The sequence below is a fragment of the Hevea brasiliensis genome, chromosome 5 (assembly GCF_030052815.1).
Source record: "Hevea brasiliensis isolate MT/VB/25A 57/8 chromosome 5, ASM3005281v1, whole genome shotgun sequence".
Lineage (NCBI taxonomy): Eukaryota > Viridiplantae > Streptophyta > Magnoliopsida > Malpighiales > Euphorbiaceae > Hevea > Hevea brasiliensis.
In genome coordinates this window covers 20,012,220-20,033,878 of record NC_079497.1, presented here as the reverse complement: position 1 = coordinate 20,033,878, position 21,659 = coordinate 20,012,220, and the positions used below count along the sequence as shown (strand labels likewise).

At 32.1% G+C, this 21,659-nt stretch overlaps 1 pseudogene; it reads left to right on the top strand.

Annotated features, from left to right (window-relative positions):
- The first annotated feature begins 931 nt into the window (after positions 1-931).
- LOC110653956 (uncharacterized) lies at positions 932-21,133 on the top strand (annotated as a pseudogene).
- The last annotated feature ends 526 nt before the right edge of the window (positions 21,134-21,659 follow it).

The following is a 21,659-nucleotide window of genomic DNA, read 5'->3' as shown; positions in this document are numbered from 1 at the left end:
ATTGTCCTATCAAAATGACAAAAATAAAATGCAATTTTATACAATTTACAAATTATTTAAACAAATTATACACTAAGGATTAAAGCACAATGCAAATTATATATTAAAAGATTAAAGAATTAAATAATATAATTGAATAAATTGACTATATTATGAAAAATTTTAATATATAATATAACGATATATTAAAACAAATTATATTAAACACATTATATATAAATTATTACAAAAATATAAAATATATTAATATAAAATACAAATTTTGAATGTTGGAATTTTTTTTATTTATCATTAATTAGAATTTAAACTTGAAATTTTATAATTTTAAAAATAACTTTAAAAATATATTTACATTTGTCCTTAATTTCCTTCAAAATATTGATTATAAAAATATGGCAAATCTTGAAAATTTTAGTGAATTTGGGAAAAATTTTTTTTTTATCTTTTAAAAAAAAAATATTTATGATAACTCCTCAAATTTAGTTTGAGAAAAATCTAATTATGGAATATACATTTAAAGAAAAAAAATTGATATTAAATATGATAAATTTATGATTAATTAATAAAATAAAATTGTAATTAATTAATAAAAATTGCTTAATAAAATTATTTCACAAAGAAATTAGAAAAGGAAAATAATAAATTAATAATAAGGAAAATAATAAATTAAATAATAATAAATTAATAAAACCCCAATATAAACCTAATCTAATTATTCTCATTCACAAATCACAATCGGGAAGAAAAAGAAAATAGGAAAGGCACTTGCACATCGACGTTCTCCCTTCATTGGTCGCTATCTGCTTCTTACTAGCTTCTTCTTTTTCTTCTTCTTTTTCTTCTTCTTCTTCTTCTTCTTCTTCTTCTTCTTCTTCTTCTTCTTCTTCTTCTTCTGTTGATAAGAATGGAGAGAGCATATCAAAGAGTGAATATGGCAGATCAGAGAGAAAAGAAGAGAAAGGGCTGCGATTCTTACCTGCGCTGCGACGTTGCCGACTGGACTACTGTTGAAGGTACTCTCTTTCTTTTTCTTTTTCTTCTTCTTCCTTTTCTGTTGCTGAATGTTGTGAAGTAATCGATTTTAACCTACCCTTTTTTTTTTAATTTTCTTTAAAGAAACACGTTTCCGTTGCCAGAAACGCGTTTTCGATTTTCAATATTTTCGAAAATGGCCCGGAAAAGTTTTCGGGCTGTGTCCGTTCGTTTCCTCGTCGGAAACGTTTCCGAGACTGGGAAACGTGACCCAGTGCCGTTTCCGTGCTTCATAGCTACTCATTTGACCATTCACAATTTACCTACCACATCCTATATTAACAACTACAATGGTTCTTATAGTTTGTTTTTCTACTTCACATAATTTAGTGGTTACTATTCATTCCATTAGTCAACTAAAATGTTGACTTTTTCATAGACAATAGGTATATTGGTTCTAATATCATCAACATACCACATTTTGTATTCTAAAGTTGTTGGCATTGGTTGCCAATTCTATTTCAAAGCTTATTTTATGTTATTCAAAATTTTCAGATTTCATACCTTAAGTTTATTGTTCCATTGGTCTTACAGTAAAAATTTGGCAAAATTTTCTTCATCAAAGTTATTCCCTTATGTGTCTTCTTTAATTTCATTTTTGAATCACTCAAATTGGATTTTTGTAGCTCAAGTTATGGCCTAAATACCATAATTGGCCGGATAGGGCAGTACCCAGAATTTCTGGGCAGAATCCATTCTGGCAGTTTTGGTGTCCTGAGTTTAGTGGGCAATTTCATTAAGTTTTGGTCAAAATTTAGAGTTGTGTCCCCCATGAAAGTTGTCCTAAATTGTCTAAGCTTTCTATTGATATAAATTTTAGGTTAATTGGATATTTCTACAGTGAGTTATGACCAAATGAACAAACACTGTTCATTTGGTCAATTTCCAGGGACAGCATATTAATCACCCAGATTAGGTCAATTTTTATGGCAACTTAGGTTGGTTTTCTGGGCCAGATTTCTCCATCAAAGTTATGCCATTTTATGTCTAGTTTCGTTTTCAATTGGCCTTGAACCAATTGGAGTAACATAGCTCAAGTTATAACCCTAGGAATATACTAGACTCAAGTCCAGTATTCTGGCACAATGGGGGCAGCATACCACTTTTAATTTCAAGGCCATAATTACTTCCAATTTAGGGTCAAACTTCATCAAATGGTCACTAATTAACCATTATAACCTTTTTTCATCAATACATAAACAAAAATCTAAATTTTGGTGCCCAAACCCTAACTCCAATAATTTCAATTTATGCAACACACTTCATTCAACTTCTAATACACTTAGTATCCTTAATCATCATCACTAAACAAAGTAAAGTCAATCAAAATAATCAAGACCTTATGGTCACCAAGGCTGCTGAAAATTTCAGTCCCCACATACTCTAATTTTTCTTTTAATTTCATAAAATTTATACTTAATTTAGCATGCTTCAACTAGTTAAGAAAGAAAGGAAGAAGGTTTAGTGCACTAACCTTTGTGTGTAAAATTTTCCCTTAACTAAATTCAATTTTTCCTTCACTTTCTTGACTTTTCTTGGCAGCCAAACACTTGCTCAAGATGTAATATCAAGTTTTTATGAAGGAAGGTAGGAATTTTATGGTATATTTACAAGGAAATCTAGTGAGAAGGATGAGCATCCATAGAGGTGGAAGGAGAAATGGGTTTCGGCACTTTGAAGAAAGAAGATGAAACTAATTTGTTTCTCTTTAATTTCTGCCCATTTTATGCTTTTTAAGTGGTTTATGGACATGTGTCACAATATGATTGGGTAGGGGTGCTTTAATGACATCATGTGATGTCATAATTCCTAATTTCTTTTATTTTTCTTTTCTTTTCTTTTCTACTCATTTTTAATTAAATTTTTAGCAATATTTATTCATATTTTATATCATAATAATTATTTATTTAACTGGACAAGTAGGACAAAAATTATCTCTGAAGACGAAATGACCAAAATGCCATCTGTTTGGCTTATTTAGCCAAAATCTTCTGTACCGATTGAAAAAATTTTCTAAGCCTTTTCTTGGCATTCTAATGCCATAGAAACCTCAATGACTTTTCTCTTGAGTCCCAAAAATTATTTCATGAATTTTCTCCTGGGTTTAGGGTTTTTAGTTACAAAGACCGCAACTTCTCACTGGTTTACCCATCGCTAGGGCACCGACTCATTTAACTTGGTTGTATTTTATTTCTAAAATTTTTCCTAAATTTTTCTTATTATTATTTGAGTTATTTATGACTTTTCACTCTAGTCTAAATATTTTTTCAGATGTTCTAGCTGTTCGGACTGACACCGGTCACCAGAACAGTAGAATGTACGGAATTGCTACAGTGAGGGTGTTACACCAGTAGACCACAGATTAGGTGAGACTTGTATACAGATCTTCATAGTGTTCGTGTCACCTCATAGACTATAGTGCATTGGTAAGACACTAGGTCCCATTTTGGTATTTTGTACTGTTTGTATTTTGTAATTAAACTTTTATTTTTTCATGTATAGTTGAAACTCATGTAATATATTTTGGTATTAATGCAAATATTTGTAATTTGAGTTTGTAAATGGAAATTTAGTATTTATTTATGATTTGTACATGATTATCATGTGAAATGAATGAATGAAAAATAGAAGAATTTTTTAAAAATAGTTGAGAAATATTGAGATTATGTTGATATAATGGAGTTTGAGAATGATGAGAAATGTATTAGAAGTGTTTTTCACAGGTTCCGAAGAACTGTTTTATCTATTTTTAGCCGGTACTCTGTAGGATTTTCTATAAAATTTTTGGAACTCAAATGAATTTATAATTTCAATAAATGACTTAAATGAGACAAATTTCACAAATTTCACTTCATAACCAAAAAGAAATAAATTAAGAAAGGATAAAAATAATTGAGATAAAATATTGTGTTCCGGTCCACTGTGTGGCATATCTTGCTCGGCTATACTGTAGACGGGTAAGGTGTGTCACAAATTTAGAGTTATGGTCCTCATGAAAGTTTTCTTAAATTGTCTAATCTTTCCATTGATATAAAATTCAGCTCAATTGGATATTTCTACACTGAGTTATGGCAAAATGAACAAACACTGTTCATTTGGTCACTTTTATCAGGTCCAGAATTAGTTACCCAGATTTGGTCAGTTTTTAGGGTATTCGAAGTTTGTTTTCTGGATAAAGTTTCTTCATCAAAGTTGTGGAATTATATGTCTAGTTTCATTTCCAATTGGCCTTGCACCAGTTGAACCTACACAACTCAAGTTATAGTTGCCCAAACCTGCTAGACTCACATCCAGCCCTGCAGGTCCAATGAGGCAGCATACCCAACCTCAAATCCAAAGCCACAATTCGCTTTAATTTCTCATCAAACACAGCCAAATGGTCACTAATTGATCATTAGGACTTCCATTCACCAACACATGAGCAAAACCCAAAATTTTCCCCAAACCCTAACTCCAAAATTCTAATTCATGGCATACACACACCAAACTCATACCAATCACTTTATCCATTATTTATACTCATCAATAACATAAATAACCACTTAATTTCAGTAAAAACCAACAATTCTCAAACTTTCTCATGGCTTCCAACATTTAGAGGTTCCATTTACTCATGGTTTTCTTTTGATTTCATGCAATTTCTACTTTATTTAGCTTGCTTACAAAGATTAAAGAAGGATGAGAACTTGTTTTTTGCACTAACCTTGTGTGAGCAGAATTTTCTCTTGGTTAATCCTTAATGTTTCCTTCACTTTCTTTCTTTTTCTAGGCTGCCAAACACTCTCCCAAGAGGAATTGACAAGGTTTAATGAAAGAAACTTAGGGTTTTGTGGTGAAAAATTAAGGCTTAGAAGAGAGAGATTAGAGAGTTTTAATGGAGGTTAAGAGAGATGGGAGTGGTTGCCGAATTTGGTTAAGGAGATGAGCAAATTTATTTTTCATTTATCTCTTTTTAAATTCATTTATGAGTGCTTGTTGGGTTGTGATTGGCTATGGGGTTTTTATTGCATCATGGTGACACATGTATGATGTAATAAGTCTCATTTACTTTCATTTTTCTTTTCTTTTCTTTTCTACTCATTTTACTTTAATTTTTAGCAATATTTATTAATATTTTATGTCATAAAAATTTTTTATTTAACTGGACAAGTTGGCAAAAAATCATCTCTGTAGACGAAATGACCAAAATGCCCTTCATTTTGCTTAACAGACTAAAATTGTCTGTACCGATTGATAAAATTTTCTAAATATTTTCTTGGCATTCTAATGCCATCAAAACCTCAATGACCCTTCTCTGGAGTTCCAAAAATTATTTCATGAAATTTTCCTCGGTTTTAGGGCTACTAGCTGTGAAGACAGCAACTTCCCGTCAGGGTCACCCATTACCAGGACACCAGCTCATTTAACTTCATTGTATTTTATTTCTGAAATTTTTTCTTAATTTTTCTAACCATTATTTGAATTATTTATGACTCCTCACTCTAGTTTACATATAGTTCCAGTCATTCTAACTGTTCGGACAGACATTGATCACCGAAACAGTCGAATGCATGGACTAGCTAAAGTGAGGGTGTTACATTGAGAGAAGAAATTCTTAATTGCTAAAATTTTCAATAAAAATGAGAATTTAATATGTTTTTTCAATTATATGAAGAAGGAAAACTAAAATCAACATACATTCAATGCATTTTCATTATGGATCATTAAGTTACTTTTCAAGGAAGGAAATTAAGGACTTATATATATATACACATCATGCATGTGAGAGAGAGAGAGAGAGAGTGTGTAATAACAATAAAGAGAGAGAGAGAGAGAGAGAGAGAGAGAGAGAGAGAGAGAGAGAAATTAAATAAAAAAAAATTAAAAATTGTGGCTTATCGAGTCACTTGGTATTCCAAGTGACAAAAGTTAAGATCCCCAATTGGGATTTTGTTAATTGGATAAAATTTATTCAATTTCAAAAGTTTTGAATTAATTGTCCAAAATTAAAAGATTTGGATAAAATGAGCAATCTACGTAAAGGTTTGGATTTTTCAGCCAATAGGCCTTTTTTATTCAAAATTACTCGAGTTGAAATAGGTTTTTTAAATTTACAAAAATGTTTTTTAATAAAAAATCTAAACATACTAATAAAATATAAATGTTTTATTGAAATTAGTATGCCCATGCTAGCAATTATATATATTTTTACTTATTAAATAAAAGTTAGAGTTATGGGGAGCTTAGAGTAGACTTGCCCATCAATCACCGGAAATTATTGAGTATACCTAAAGCACTAAATTTTAGTATTTTTTTTACTTACATAAATGTGGATCCTTTTATAAATTATGAAAAGTGATAAGTATATTCTATAATTTTCCTCAATCCATTTTGGGTCAAAATCGATGGTTCAACATTGAGAAAAGCAATGAATCAAAATTAGATCAATCTCTCGGTAACTCTAGCCAATTTTGATTCAGGAAAGTTCAGGGTTGGGTTCGATCCAATTCAATAATGCATTTAATTTTGTTTTTAAGTAGTTCAGTCTCATTGTATCCATATGACACCTTTTTTGCATTTTCTTTGTCGCTTTTTTTAAAATATAATTCAAATCAAACTGTATCGCTTGGCTAAATTGTTGATTTCAATTTATTTTTGTTCAGGGTTAAGCAGAGACTGAAATTAATACCCTATATAAAATTCAATGCCAAATAAGACTTATAAATCATTAACTAGGACTAAACTTGGTCTAATTCATTACTTGGATTTGCATGTTATTTCTTAGTTTTTTTTTTGTAACAATTTAGTGACTAAGGTTATATGCAAATATATATTGAACTAACGCGTAGGATAAGATAAGTAGTGGCATAGGGCTTGAATTAAGGTTTGAAATGACTAAATGCATCATAGTCTAAAAAGTGACCAATGCACTTTCCCATTTGACATTGGATTGATAATTTTGAACATAAACAAGATATTTTTTGCCCACGCATGCAATAAATGTGGCTTAATAATGATAATTGAGATATTTGATGAAGGAGCTTAAGAACTTTTAAGTGTTATCTGACTCTTATTGATAAGCATTGATCTTTGCCATATAAAGTTGTCAACTTTTAAGAAAGACTCTCTATTTTTTTTTCTAGTTCTCGACAGTAAGTCTCACTCGATTGCCATTTAGAGGTTATCCTTTGCCCCTTTGAAGGAACGGAAGTGTGAAAAACACAAGTTTATACCATTGAATTCAAAAATTTTCACCTAGGGTCACATGCATCATGCAAGATTTATTTTTATCTATTTGATTTCAATGATAAACAACATATTAAAACTCTTTTAATATGTTTTTGGATCTGTATTTGCCATTTAAGATTTTAAAATTAATCAGATTAATTTTAGAACCCTAGATTAAATCAAGAACGATTACACTAACCTCTTGATGCACTGTAGCGTGTCTGCGCCTTTGAGATTCGTCTTCAGGACACCAGATGTTGTCCCTCTAGCTTGTCCACACCAAGAACACCTATGGAAGCCCTTGAACAGCTTCTAAAGCCTTTTCTATTAATGAGAAATTCAAGTTCTGCCTTTTAAGAGATTAGAGATGTAAACAGGACACTAGAAACAATTTCTAATGTTCTTAATTCAAGAGATTGATGGCTAATCTCTTTGAATTGATAAGAGATGAAGAAGAAGAGATAAAAACCCTCAAAGTGGCGTGACCAAGGAGTGTGGCTGCTGGTTGTGTTTTATTTTCTCATAACAACACTTAAATAGCTAGGTTAACACATTAAACCCTTGCCACATGTCACCCTTTGATTAGCTCTAGGTTTAAGTGACCCAATCACATTGTGCCAAGTGTCAAACCTATATTTAATCTTGATTTTAATCATCTTACATGATTAAAAAACATTTGGAAAGCTTATGTGTAATCCCATGTGTCACCATCTCATGGTGCCACGTGTCACACTGCAAAATGACCAAAATGCCCCTGTGTCTTAATTTTGAGTTCTTAACCCAAAATAATTATTTTCTTCTTCTACTTAATTTATATCAAATATAAATTAATTAATTAATCTCTATTAATTAATTTCTCATTAATTAAATTCATATTTAAACACTTTAAATATAAATTTAATTTATACTACACATCCAATAATTTAGATTTGGTTTCAAGTCATGCTAGGGACTTTGCAATTTAATTGCAAACCAAACCCATTTAATTAATCAATTAAACTCTTTAATTAATTAATTAAATCATATTTAAATAGGTGATAACTTGTGTATGTGTGTGACTTACTAGGCTCATCACTAATTGGCAATGAGATATGATATCAACTCTTAATATCATCAGAACTCTTTCTTACCATAAATGATTTCTCTAAATCATTTTATGAACCTCATAGACTATGGTTAACACCTAGCATAGCATGCCATGGCCACCCAATTAGTAATAAGGTTTACCTTAAATGAACCTATAATCATATGTTACCATGCACTAGAATCTCTCTGTTACAAAATCCCAACTCAAGCTGGAGTCATGGTTTATGTCAAACTCCATTTGCTATGAATATTATGTTCTCTTTTAATTCCAGTTCTTGATTAAAAAGATTTTCTCATTAAAAACTCTTTTCTGAATAAATCTCTCTGTCCTGGCCAGAAACTTGAAACATCAAGAACAATTAAATGAACATAGGATTTTATCTCTATTTACTTAGAGGAACAGATTCCATCTTGATCAACACCTACCTCCATATATAACTAGTAGGAGCCAACACATGCCCATATACCCATACACAGTACAAGTATGAAAGCAGTATCAAACTCAAACTACCTATATACAAGATAACTGTGCTATCTCAGGTCTAAAGATTATATGCACTGATATGATTTATGACAAAACATTGACAAGATAAACTCCATGTGCTTGTCATAAGTGTCACTGGTTCGGCCTACTTATCATTTATAAGTGCCTATCATGTTTGTTATATGGCATGAGACTCACCATTCCATCTTATTTATATCTAATATAAATAACTTGGGAACAAACATGAATACAATCTTTCTGGATAAGTCATGTCCTCATTATGAAGTATCCTCGATTGTGAACCTATTTATGATACTTCGTGCTAGAAATATTGTCACTCATATTCTTAACAACTTAAGAATAATATTTCTAACAAAATATCAATGGACCTTTTCTATTACACATAAATATATTATGTAAACGAAAAAGTGGAAATGCCTTTTATTAATAAAAATATGCACAAGATACATACTAAATGATATGCTCTAGGGCATACTACTAACAATCTCCCACTAGCACTAGAGCCATTCATTACAATATCTTAGACCTATCTTCTCAAGATGTCGGTCTAGCGAGTGCGTGACATAGGCTTAGTGAATGGATCACCGGATTTTCGGTGATGCTATTTTCTGCATGGCTACATCGCCTCGCCTAACTATTTCTCCGATAATGTGGTAGCGCCTTTCTATGTGTTTGGATTTACGGTGAGACCTTGGTTCCTTAGCTTTGTATATGTTGCTCCATTATTGTCACAGTGTAGTGGAACTGCTGACTCAATGGAAGGAACTACTGTAAGTTCTATCACGAACTTCTTTATCCAAATAGCTTCCTTTGCAGCATCTGATGCAGCAATATACTCAGCCTCTGTAGTGGAATCTGCAGTCGTGCTCTGTTTGGAACTCTTCCAACTGACTGCACCTCCATTACAAGTGAACACATATCCAGAGGTAGACTTTCTATCATCGATATCTGATTGGAAATCAGAATCAGTATAACCATCCAATTGCAAGTCTCCACCTCCATAAATCAAGAATAAATCCTTAGTTCTCTCAAGTACTTAAGGATATTCTTGTGACTATCGATGTTCCAAACCTGGATTGGATTGATACCTGCTAGTCAAACTAACAGCATATGCGATATCTGGCCTAGTACACAACATTGCATACATTAAACTTCCAATAGCCGAAGTATATGGAATCCTGGCCATCTTATCTCTTTCTTTAATTGTCTTTGGAGACATCTCTTTAGAAAGATGGATACCATGTCTCACTGGTAACAATCCTCTCTTGGAATCAAGCATGTTAAACCTCTTTAACACCTTTTCCAAGTATAGACTTTGGGATAAACCAATTATTCTTTTCGCTCTATCTCTATAGATGCGAATCCCAAGAATATAGGTTGCCACCTTTATAGTCGTCAACATACTTGTGTCATTACCCATCAACAGTATGTCATTCACATATAAGACAAGGAAAGTGATAGCACTGTCACTAACCTTCTTATATACACATGGCTCATCCTCATTTTTGATAAAACCAAAGGATTTAATGGCTTCATCAAAACGAATGTTCCAACTGCTCGAAGCTTGTTTCAACCCATAAATGGATCGCTTTAGCTTGCATACCTTGGAACCATCTTGGGATTCAAATCCCTTAGGTTGTTCCATGAAAATGTTTTCTTCAATGTATCCATTGAGAAAAGCTGTTTTGACATCCATCTGCCAAATCTCATAATCATAGTACGCAGCTATTGCTAATAAAATCCTAATTGATTTAAGCATGGCAACAGGCGAAAAAGTCTCCTCATAGTCGATTCCTTGCCTTTGGCAAAACCCTTTCGCTACTAGCCTTACCTTATAGGTCTCTACCTTTCCATCAGAACCAATTTTCTTCTTGAAAACCCATTTGTTCCCTATAGGTATAATACCTTCAGGTGGGTCAACAAGATCCCAAACTTGATTCTTATACATGGAATCAATCTCGGATTTCATAGCATCAATCCATTTTGAAGAGTTTATATCTGATATAGCTTCTTCATAGGTAAGTGGATCATCTCCATGATCTACTTCTTCATGAGTAGACAACTCTTGTTCTTCTTCATGAAGAAAACCATATCTCACTGGTGGGTGAGATACCCTGGTTGTTCTACGAGGAACAGCTGTAGATGTTTCATCAACGGGTATTGGTTGACTAGATGGATCTATATCCATCTGATCTGTTGGTTGGTCAAAATTCTCCAATTCTAACTCTATTTGCCTTCCTTTGCCTCCTTCTTGAACAAACTGTTGTTCAAGAAACATGGCATCTCTACTTATCACAACCTTTTGTGAAGTAGGCAAATAAAAATAATATCCAAAACTATCTTTTGGATATCCAACAAATCGACCTTTTTCTGATCTGGTCTCTAATTTATCAGTGTTCAGCTTTTTGATATAAGTTGGACAACCCCAAATCTTAACATGCTTAAGACTTGGTTTTCTTCCATGCCATATCTCATAAGGTGTGGAAGAAACTGATTTTGATGGAATCCTATTCAGAATATACAAAGCTGATTCTAATGCAAATCCCCAAAAAGAGATTGGCATATCAGTATAGCTCATCATACTACGTACCATATCCAATAGGGTACGATTTCTCCTTTTAGATACACCATTCAACTGTGGCGTTCCTGGAGGAGTCAGCTGAGAAACAATGCCATGCTCTCTCAAGTATTCATCAAATTCAGTACTCAAATATTCACCTCCACGATCTGATCGAAGAGCTTTAATACTCTTTCCTGTTTGATTTTCTACTTCAGATTTAAATTCTTTGAACTTTTCAAAAGATTCATGTTTGTATTTCATCAAATACAAATACCCAAACCTTGATTTATCATCAGTAAAGGTAATAAAATAATGAAAGCCCCCTCTAGCCATTTCTTTAAATGGACCATATACATCACTATGTATAAGCTCCAAAATATTTTCAGCTTTTAGCCCCTGTCCAACAAAGGGTGATCTAGTCATTTTGCCCTGAAGGCAAGATTCACAAGTTAGAGTAGGCTCAGAGCCCAATGAGGATAGAATCCCCATTTTCTCCAATTTTGCAATCCTATCTTCTGCAACATGACATAACCTTAAGTGCCAAATATATTTTGAACTTGAGTTGGTTTTCACCATGGCATTGCATTCTTTTAGATCACTTGCATTCAATTTGTGTTTGTCATTATTATCCAAATAATAAAGACCATCATTCATACAACCCGAACCAACATATTTATTTCCAAAATTAATATTGCTAACATCATCGATGTTGAAATTCATAGCCATTTCTAGTTAAACTAGATATAGAAATGATGTTCTTAAAAGCATCAGGTACATATAAAATATTATCCAAACACAAAACATGTCCAAACATGTAAAAAGATTTAGATCCTATGGCTAAAGCTTCAACAGTTGAGCCATTGCCAATCCGGACTCTAATATCTTGAGAACGCAAGTCGCCATCTTGTTTGCTAGTTCACGCATATCATTAGAAATGTGAGAACGGCACGATATCTAAAACCCAAGCGGTAGATGAATTATGAGTATCATCATAATCTAAATAACAAGATATGGACATACCTTCCGAAGGTGTATCCTTCTTGTCCTTCAGAGAAGCAAGATACTCTGGGCAGTTCCTTTTCCAGTGCCCATCCTTTTGGCAGTGGAAACACTTTCCTTTGCCTCCATCAGCTTTAGTCTTCCTTTTCTGTTTAGCTATTTTCTTGGAAGGACCAAGAATCTGAGGTTTCTTTTTCTTATTGCCCTTCTTCTTGTTAGACTTTCCAACAGAAGAAGATGCATCAAAGCTACCTCTTTTCCTTTATTGCCCGGCATATTCTTTTGGGCAATAACCAGCATGTTGAGTAAACCAGCTAAGGTGCATTCCTGTTGAGTCATATGGAAATTTGTCACAAAATTCCCAAAAGACTCAGGAAGGGACTGAAGGATCAAATCCGTCTGTAGTTGGAAATCCATATTGAAGTCAAGATGTTCCAACTGCTCAATCAGCCGAATCATCTTGTGGACATGATCCCCAACATTACATCCCTCGGACATCCTCATACGGAATAGCTGTCTAGATATCTCATACCTAGCATTCTCTTTGTGCTCACCATACAACTCTTATAGGTGAAGGAGGATCTCACTCGCACTCTGCATGTTCTCATGTTGCTTCTGTAACTCATTACTCATGGAAGCAAGCATGTAATACTTAGCTCTCATATCATGCTCCTTCCACTTGTCCAAAGTTTCATGTTCCTCTTAAGTGGCCTCTGGAGGTAAGGGACCAGGAACATTTGAATCTAGAACATATCCCATATGTTCAAGGTTCAAGACAAGTTTCAAATTTCTTAGCCAATCGATGATTAGGTCCTGTCAACCTATTGCGATCAAGTATGCTTGCAAGGATATTGGATGGTGGTGGTTGTTTTGTGCTCATTATTATCAGAAAATTAACTGCAGAAAATAACCAGATTAATTAGTAAATGTATCATGTAATTAACCAAAATGATTATGGTCTTTTAATCAAATTGGTCCTCCCACTAACTTAGCGAATCCTACACTTCCAAAGTAGAAAACGGAAATCCTAGTTGGATGGATTTCTAGTGGGTGATTGAATTCTTATAATTCTATTGATCATCCTCAGGTACATCCATTATTGGAATTACAATAAACTATAAGTGAGCAACTCTTTGCCCATCACATCTCATGTGAGGTTCAATCCTTTACCTAGCCTCTAATGCTCAAAATCTCAGGTACATCCATTATTGACTTATCTTGCATTAGTTAAGTTGATCCCATTGAGCCAGTAATTATGCAAATAATTTTAATGTCCTCAGGTACATCCAATATTGGCCACTAAACCATTTACATATTTACAACATCTCATGCTTAACAATTATTCTTAAGAAAATCTCTTAAATAAATTGCATCTTGTACAACTATTTAAAATTTCTTAAAATAATTGCCCCAATGGAGGGCCTATGTTATAATTACTTTAATTATAGCATTTCCAACTTAATCATTTGTTTGGAAGATTTTATGGTCATTCTATTTACTATTAAGGTCTCACTTTGCACATTATCCATTTAGCATGCATATATCATATAATTGCATACATTCCCATACATCTCATGCATTCATGGATAAGCAGTAAATATGGTATGATAATGGACTTTCTAAGGGATTCAATTCTGAGCCACCAAGAATTGAATCAGGGCATTCCTAGGTGCATTTCATTCATTCATTTTACAAGAGTTGCTGAACGAGTACATAATCAACACTTGATCTTGAATTCCTCCCACTGGTCCCACCAATGCTCTTGACCTCCTTGAACTTCTTGCAATCCAATATTACATAGTAATCCTTGGCATACCAAGGCGAATTTACAAGAACTTAAATAAATGAAATTACAACCCAAAAATTATTACAAACTTAATAATACATGCCCAAAATAAATTAAAATAAATTAATTAATTTACAATCCCAAAGAAACATAAAAAAAATAAATCCAATCACATTGGTCTTTTATAGTCCATGATCATCCATCATGCATATCACTATTTAACAATTAAATAAAACCTAAAGACTTAATTAAATTTAATAACTAATATTCAACCTAAAAATACAGATTTGAATATGATTCAAATAAATTTAAAAATTCAGATTTGAATCTCATTCGAACAAATTTAAAAATTCAGATTTGAATCACATTCAAACAACTTCAAAAATTCAGATTTGAATCACATTCAAACATTTTTAAAAAAATCAGATTTGAATCACATTCAAACATTTTTTAAAAAATCAGATTTGAATTTTATTCAATCAATTTTAAAAAATCAGATTTAAATATGATTCAAACAACTTTAAAAATTCAGATTTGAATCACATTCAAACAACTTTTAAAATTCAGATTTGAATCACATTCAAACAATTTTTTAAAATTCTGATTTGAATAATAATTTAATTGTGTGATAAAAACTACTAATTAAACACTTTAATTAGTCAAAGAATAGGCCTTAGATCATACAACAATTGCAGAATTAAAAGCCAAACCTTAAACCACCCATGGAAGCCAAACCATGCGCACCATTGATGGTGTTTTTTTTCAAGTATGCCGCCAACTTGCTTTGCAACCAGCAATGAACTTTTGATCTCATGATCAAACACACAATTAAATATATAATCAACAATCTAAATGGCAAATATAGTGGCTCTGATACCAATTGTAGGAACGGAAGCGTGAAAAACACAAGTTTATACCATTGAATTCAAAAATTTTCACCTAGGGTCACATGCATCATGCAAGATTTATTTTTATCTATTTGATTTCAATGATAAACAACATATTAAAACTCTTTTAATATGTTTTTGGATCTGTATTTGCCATTTAAGATTTTAAAATTAATCAGATTAATTTTAGAACCCTAGATTAAATCAAGAATGATTACACTAACCTCTTGATGCAATCGCAGTGTCTGCGCTTTGAGATTCGTCTTGAGGACACGGATGTTGTCCCTCTAGCTTGTCCACACCAAGAACACCTATGGCAGCCCTTGAACAGCTTCTAAAGCCTTTTCTATTAATTAGAAATTCAAGTTCTGCCTTTTAAGAGATTAGAGATGTAAACAGGACACTAGAAACAATTTCTAGTGTTCTTAATTCAAGAGATTCATGGCTAATCTCTTTGAATTGATAAGAGATGAAGAAGAAGAGATAAAAACCCTCAAAGTGGCGTGACCAACGAATGTGGCTGCTGGTTGTGTTTTATTTTCTCATAACAACACTTAAATAGCTAGGTTAACACATTAAACCCTTGCCACATGTCACCCTTTGATTAGCTCTAGGTTTAAGTGACCCAGTCACATTGTGCCAAGTGTCAAACCTATATTTAATCTTGATTTTAATCATCTTACATGATTAAAAAATATTTGGCAAGCTTATGTGTAATCCCATGTGTCACCATCTCATGGTGCCACGTGTCACACTGCAAAATGACCAAAATGCCCCTGTGTCTTAATTTTGAGTTCTTAACCCAAAATAATTATTTTCTTCTTCTAATTAATTTATATTAAATATAAATTAATTAATTAATCTCTATTAATTAATTTCTCATTAATTAAATTCATATTTAAACACTTTAAATATAAATTTAATTTATACTACACATCCAATAATCTAGATTTGGTTTCAAGTCATGCTAGGGACTTTGCAATTTAATTGCAAACCAAACCCATTTAATTAATCAATTAAACTCTTTAATTAATTAATTAAATCATATTTAAATAGGTGATAACTTGTGTATGTGTGTGACTTACTAGGCTCATCACTAATTGGCAATGAGATATGATATCAACTCTTAATATCATCAGAACTCTTTCTTACCATAAATGATTTCTCTAAATCATTTTATGAACCTCATAGACCATGGTTAACACCTAGCATAGCATGCCATGGCCACCCAATTAGTAATAAGGTTTACCTCAAATGAACCTATAATCATATGTTACCATGCACTAGAATCTCTCATTACAAAATCCCAACTCAAGCTGGAGTCATGGTTTATGTCAAACTCCATTTGCTATGAATATTATGTTCTCTTTTAATTCCAGTTCTTGATTAAAAAGATTTTCTCATCAGAAACTCTTTTCTGAATAAATTTATCTGTCTTGGCCAGGAACTTGAAACATCAAGAACAATTAAATGAACATAGGATTTTATCTCTATTTACTTAGAGGAACAGATTCCATCTTGATCAACACCTACCTCCATATATAACTAGTAGGAGCCAACACATGCCCATATACCCATACACAGTACAAGTATGAAAGCAGTATCAAACTCAAACTACCTATATACAAGATAACTGTGCTATCTCAGGTCTAAAGATTATATGCACTGATATGATTTATGACAAAACATTGACAAGAGTAAACTCCATGTGCTTGTCATAAGTGTCACTGGTTCGGCCTACTTATCATTTATAAGTGCCTATCATGTTTGTTAGATGGCATGAGACTCACCATTCCATCTTATTTATATCTCATATAAATAACTTGGGAACAAACATGAATACAATCTTTCTGGATAAGTCATGTCCTCATTATGAAGTATCCTCGATTGTGAACCTATTTATGATACTTCGTGCCAGAAATATTGTCACTCATATTCTTAACAACTTAAGAATAATATTTTTAGCAAAATATCAATGGACCTTTTCTATTACACATAAATATATTATGTAAACGAAAAAGTGGAAATGCCTTTTATTAATAAAAATATGCACAAGATACATACTAAATGATATGCTCTAGGGCATACTACTAACACCCTTTCGGGTAGGAGGTGGGTCTTCCTCCTTCGTCCAATATGGGTGTAACCTCTCCCTTTGTGATAGGGATGTAAATAACTTTTGATTGCTTTTGTGTGGTTATTGTAGGAATTGTACTAAATGGTGAGGGATTGGTTTTTTTTTTTTTATTCAGGTGTAGTCATCGTCTTGACAAAGGAATGAGGATCATTATTTCCATTTGATGGTTTGGTGTTACGGTATGGCATGAATGGGACATCGATGATACTTGTCATAATCGCCCTCTAATCTCTATTGGGGCGATTATTGCTCCTTTTGGCCCCATGGCCTTTGTTTTGCTCTTGGCCCTTAACTTTGGTTCTAATCTAGGGTGCAACTACTATGCCTTACAACTCTTTGGTGGCTTAAGGGTGATTTCTCCTAGCCATACAAGCCACTAGTTCTGGGAGCCTTGTTGTGCAATTGTTTGCAGTAGTGAAGATGGGTACTACTACTACATCCTTTTCGGGTTGAGAATAGATTTCTCCTTTAGGGTTTTGCTAGTTTTTAGGGCCTTAGGCCTTCTTATTAATGGCATTTAGTTACAGGGTAGAGTTAGGGCTTACTGAATTTGAGCCATGGGCCTTGAATGGTTAGGCTTTAAGCTTTCGTATTTGGGCTTTAGCCCTTTTTAATCAAATGAATATTGGGTAAATTGCACTTACTATCCCTGAACCTAAGAGGTTTTTCATTTTCATCTCTAAACTTCAATTTGTTACAATAAAATCACTCAACTTTAACTATATTTCAAAAAAATCCATTTAACCTACAATAGTAAAAATACTGTTTTTCCTTTTTCTCAAAAAGAAAATTACTATTTTGCTCTTTGCTTTTTTCTCTTTTCTTTCTCTCTCATTTTTATCATTAAATTAATTAATAGTTAATTATCAATAAAATTATTTATTAATTTATTATTATTTATTATTAATTTAAATTTTATTAAACTTTAATTAAGTTTATCAATGAATAATTCTCTTTGCCCCTTTAATTATATAATAATATTTTCTAAAATTTAGTATTTACTAAATAATTTAATTAAGTGAAAATTCCTTCCATCACCATTCGGTGGAAGAACAAAAGTATTTAGAGCTTGTGTTCCTTAAAAAATAGAACAACACTAAAAGCTGGAGAAATAGAAGACAAGGCCTAAAAGAAGAATTCTTCCAAGATAGAAATAGAAAAGGTGGAGATAGCACTTGGCTCAATAGTCTTCTAGTACTTCCACCCTTTTGCAACTTTGTCAATTATTATCATTAGATGGTTGTGAGCTGGTAAGAATGAGAAATTAAGTAGAATTGAATCGTATAATCAAGAAAATGCATGCCCATTAACAAGAATGAGATATTCAAGAAAATTATATATCTTTTGTTCTCAGATACAGAGACCAAGATACATTAAAAGAAATCAATCAAATTCTCTTTGAAACGCAAGAACATGAATTCTAAATCATGATTTAGGAATTGGGTCAATGGGTATCAAGCTATTTAGTCGAGCAAGGTAATTTTGGACTAAAACAAATCAAAGAGAGACACAGAAGAAATAACTCATTAAGAGAGAAGTCAATTAAAGCAAACTCCTTTTTCCTATAAAACAAGATTAAACTAAATCAAAAATAAGACAATTGGGATTAATTCAAAAAGATTGAATCTTTTTTTGGGCTAAAATATTAGAAAATATAGAAACTAACTAAACGCTTCCAAATATGAAGATAGTTAAGTAGACTAAGCAAGAATCTAGACAAAAATATAAAAAAAATTGCGTGACTTTGTGCAGTGTATGAATTGAATTTAATTTATATAGAGATGAGAGGGTGAGAGAGGGAAGAGAGAGGAAAGGGATAGGTTGTAACTAGGAAACCAACTATAGGAGATAAGATGGATTGTTTTTACAATTAAAATGAAGTTGAGGGATTTTATTTTAACAAATTGAAGTTTAGGAATAGAAATGAAATAACTTACTAAGTTCAAGGACGATTAATGTAATTAACCCAATGAATATTTCTATCTTTGATTAAAAAAAATAACAATTGGCCTTAGACAGTAAGAGTTCCTTGAAACGTTAGCTAAATTTTAATGAGGTGGAGAAACATACCAAAACCTAATGAAATAAATAGTAGAATTCTAGTAGGTAGTTAGCATAACCTTTCCTTTAATTTCCATTGCTTTATTTGGTAAATAAATTCCCTTATAATTATTCATCATACAATTTGTCTTATCACTTGCAAAAGAAAAGATAGCCTTCAAGTGAACAACCATGAGAAAAAATTAGGCTATGAGATAAGCAGCCAAAAGGACTCAAAGTGAGAAGACTTCTATTGCTTATACTTTAAAGCTAAGCACCATCACCCTTTTATTTTTAATATTGATACTGAACACTATATACCCATAAAAATGTACAAACACACATTTAGATCTTATAAATATTCATTCTTTAATTAGATGATACCATCCATAAACTTCTCTCTTGCCAAACTAAGAAACCATCAGTAAAGAAGAAGCCAAAACAAAGACATTTGGGCAATTTATAGTTCAGTGTAATAAATGCTACAAGGATATTCAAAAAAATTATTAATTTTATAGTTATGTTTTTATCTAGAAGTAGGGTGAAATATACATATTTCTTAATATTTCAAAATAGAAATAAGTTCAAATAAGCTCTTAAACTTTTCATCAAAAATCAAATAAGTCCAAAATTAACTTTTGGACCAAATAACTCCAAAATTCTCCATTTAAGACCAATTATCTCCAGTCTCTAAGAGAGTTAGTTAACAATAATACACACACCAATAAAAATGAAAATAGCAAATATCATTTATAATGACATAATTATAATTATGTAATAGTGAAATAGCAAAGAAGAAGCATGTTTCTTATTCCTTTTGTTATAGTAAACCAAAAGTCCAAGTCTCACCCATGTTAGAAAGGCCAGGCCATGGCACTATAGACAACTTATTATATGGCAACACAACACTTTTGGACATCATTACCTGGCTAATAATCAATGCCACTACATAGTAAAAAAAAAATTAACTTTTAAGATTAACAGAAATAACTTTCACTACTAAAGTTCTGCAACTTACTCTTTCAACAAAAAAAAAAAGAAGTCAAGCTTTTATTTTACAACTTCACAAAGATTTTTTTTTTCTTTTCAGCACACACACACACAAAATTTGGTTTTTTTTTTTAACTCAATAATTCTCACTTTGCAAAATATGTGTTTTTCCTTCTCATTGTTTTTATTATGAGCAAGCCAAGATGATATTTCTATTGCATTAATTGAGATATATATACACTTAAAATGAGACTATACTTTGGAAGAGGTTATAAGAGATTAGGATAGATAATAACAATAAGAAGCTAATCATGATAGGCCATAAAAGAAAAAAAAAAACAAAGCCATAGAAGAGGGCTCTTTCTCGGCTGAGCAAACTTATCTCCAAATCTTCAAGATAGATCAAAACCATAGAGTGGAGAAGACGAAAGCGGATACACCAATTAACGAGAATAAAATTCACATTACTAGTCAAGAAAGGATGCACAGTTATATCTCATATGCCACAAGTCTGCTTCAAGAAAAAGGGTCGAATGAGATTGTGTTGAAGCAATAGGAAGAGCCATCAACAAAAAAGTGACTATAGTGAAGTTAATCAAAAGAAGAATTGTTGGCTTTATCATATCATAACAATTGGATCCCACAAACATAACTGATACATGGGAGCCCTTGAGGAAGGCCTACTTCCTTTGGAAACCACAAGGCATGTTTTAATGGTTATGATCTCCTTTTCCAAGAAAGAGCTTGATGCATTTGCTTTGGGTATCAGCCTCCTTTACTTACATAATTAGTGAAGGGATTAGCAGAATGTGATTATAAAGGAGAAGGCTCACTAAATGACAGAGGTAGGGGTCATTGTGGTAGAGGGAGGGCAAGGGGTAGAGGAAATGGATTTGTTTCCTAGTATGAAGATGGTGGTTAGGATCACAACAGGGGCCAGGGTAGGTGTAGAGGAGGAGGACATAGTCTCCATGTGAATCTTAAACTCATTATGTGTTAATGTTAGTGTCTTGACATTCTTTGCCATTTTCACAAGTTCTGTAACTTGAAAAATGCATTTGCAAATTGGAATAACCATTTTTTTTATTATATGAGCCAAAGGTAAACAACAAAAGACTTCTGCAAATAGTTCTACAAATGTCTCGCTCAATTTGGATTGCACCTCATCCTCAAAACCATAAATCTTGTTCATAGTTTTGCTTCATTATTTCCTCTAGAAAGATATAAGGTTAAAATTTTAGAAATGGGTAAGTAAATTGAACATGACAATGAAATTACTTTACTACCAACTTAAAGTATAAAAAAAAAAAACCATAAGTATAAATGAATATTTAATATTGAAACAAGACAAAGTAATATTAAGAATGATAATAGAATCTATAACTAGAACAATAGTAAAATTGAGCATGATGATAATAATAATACATCAT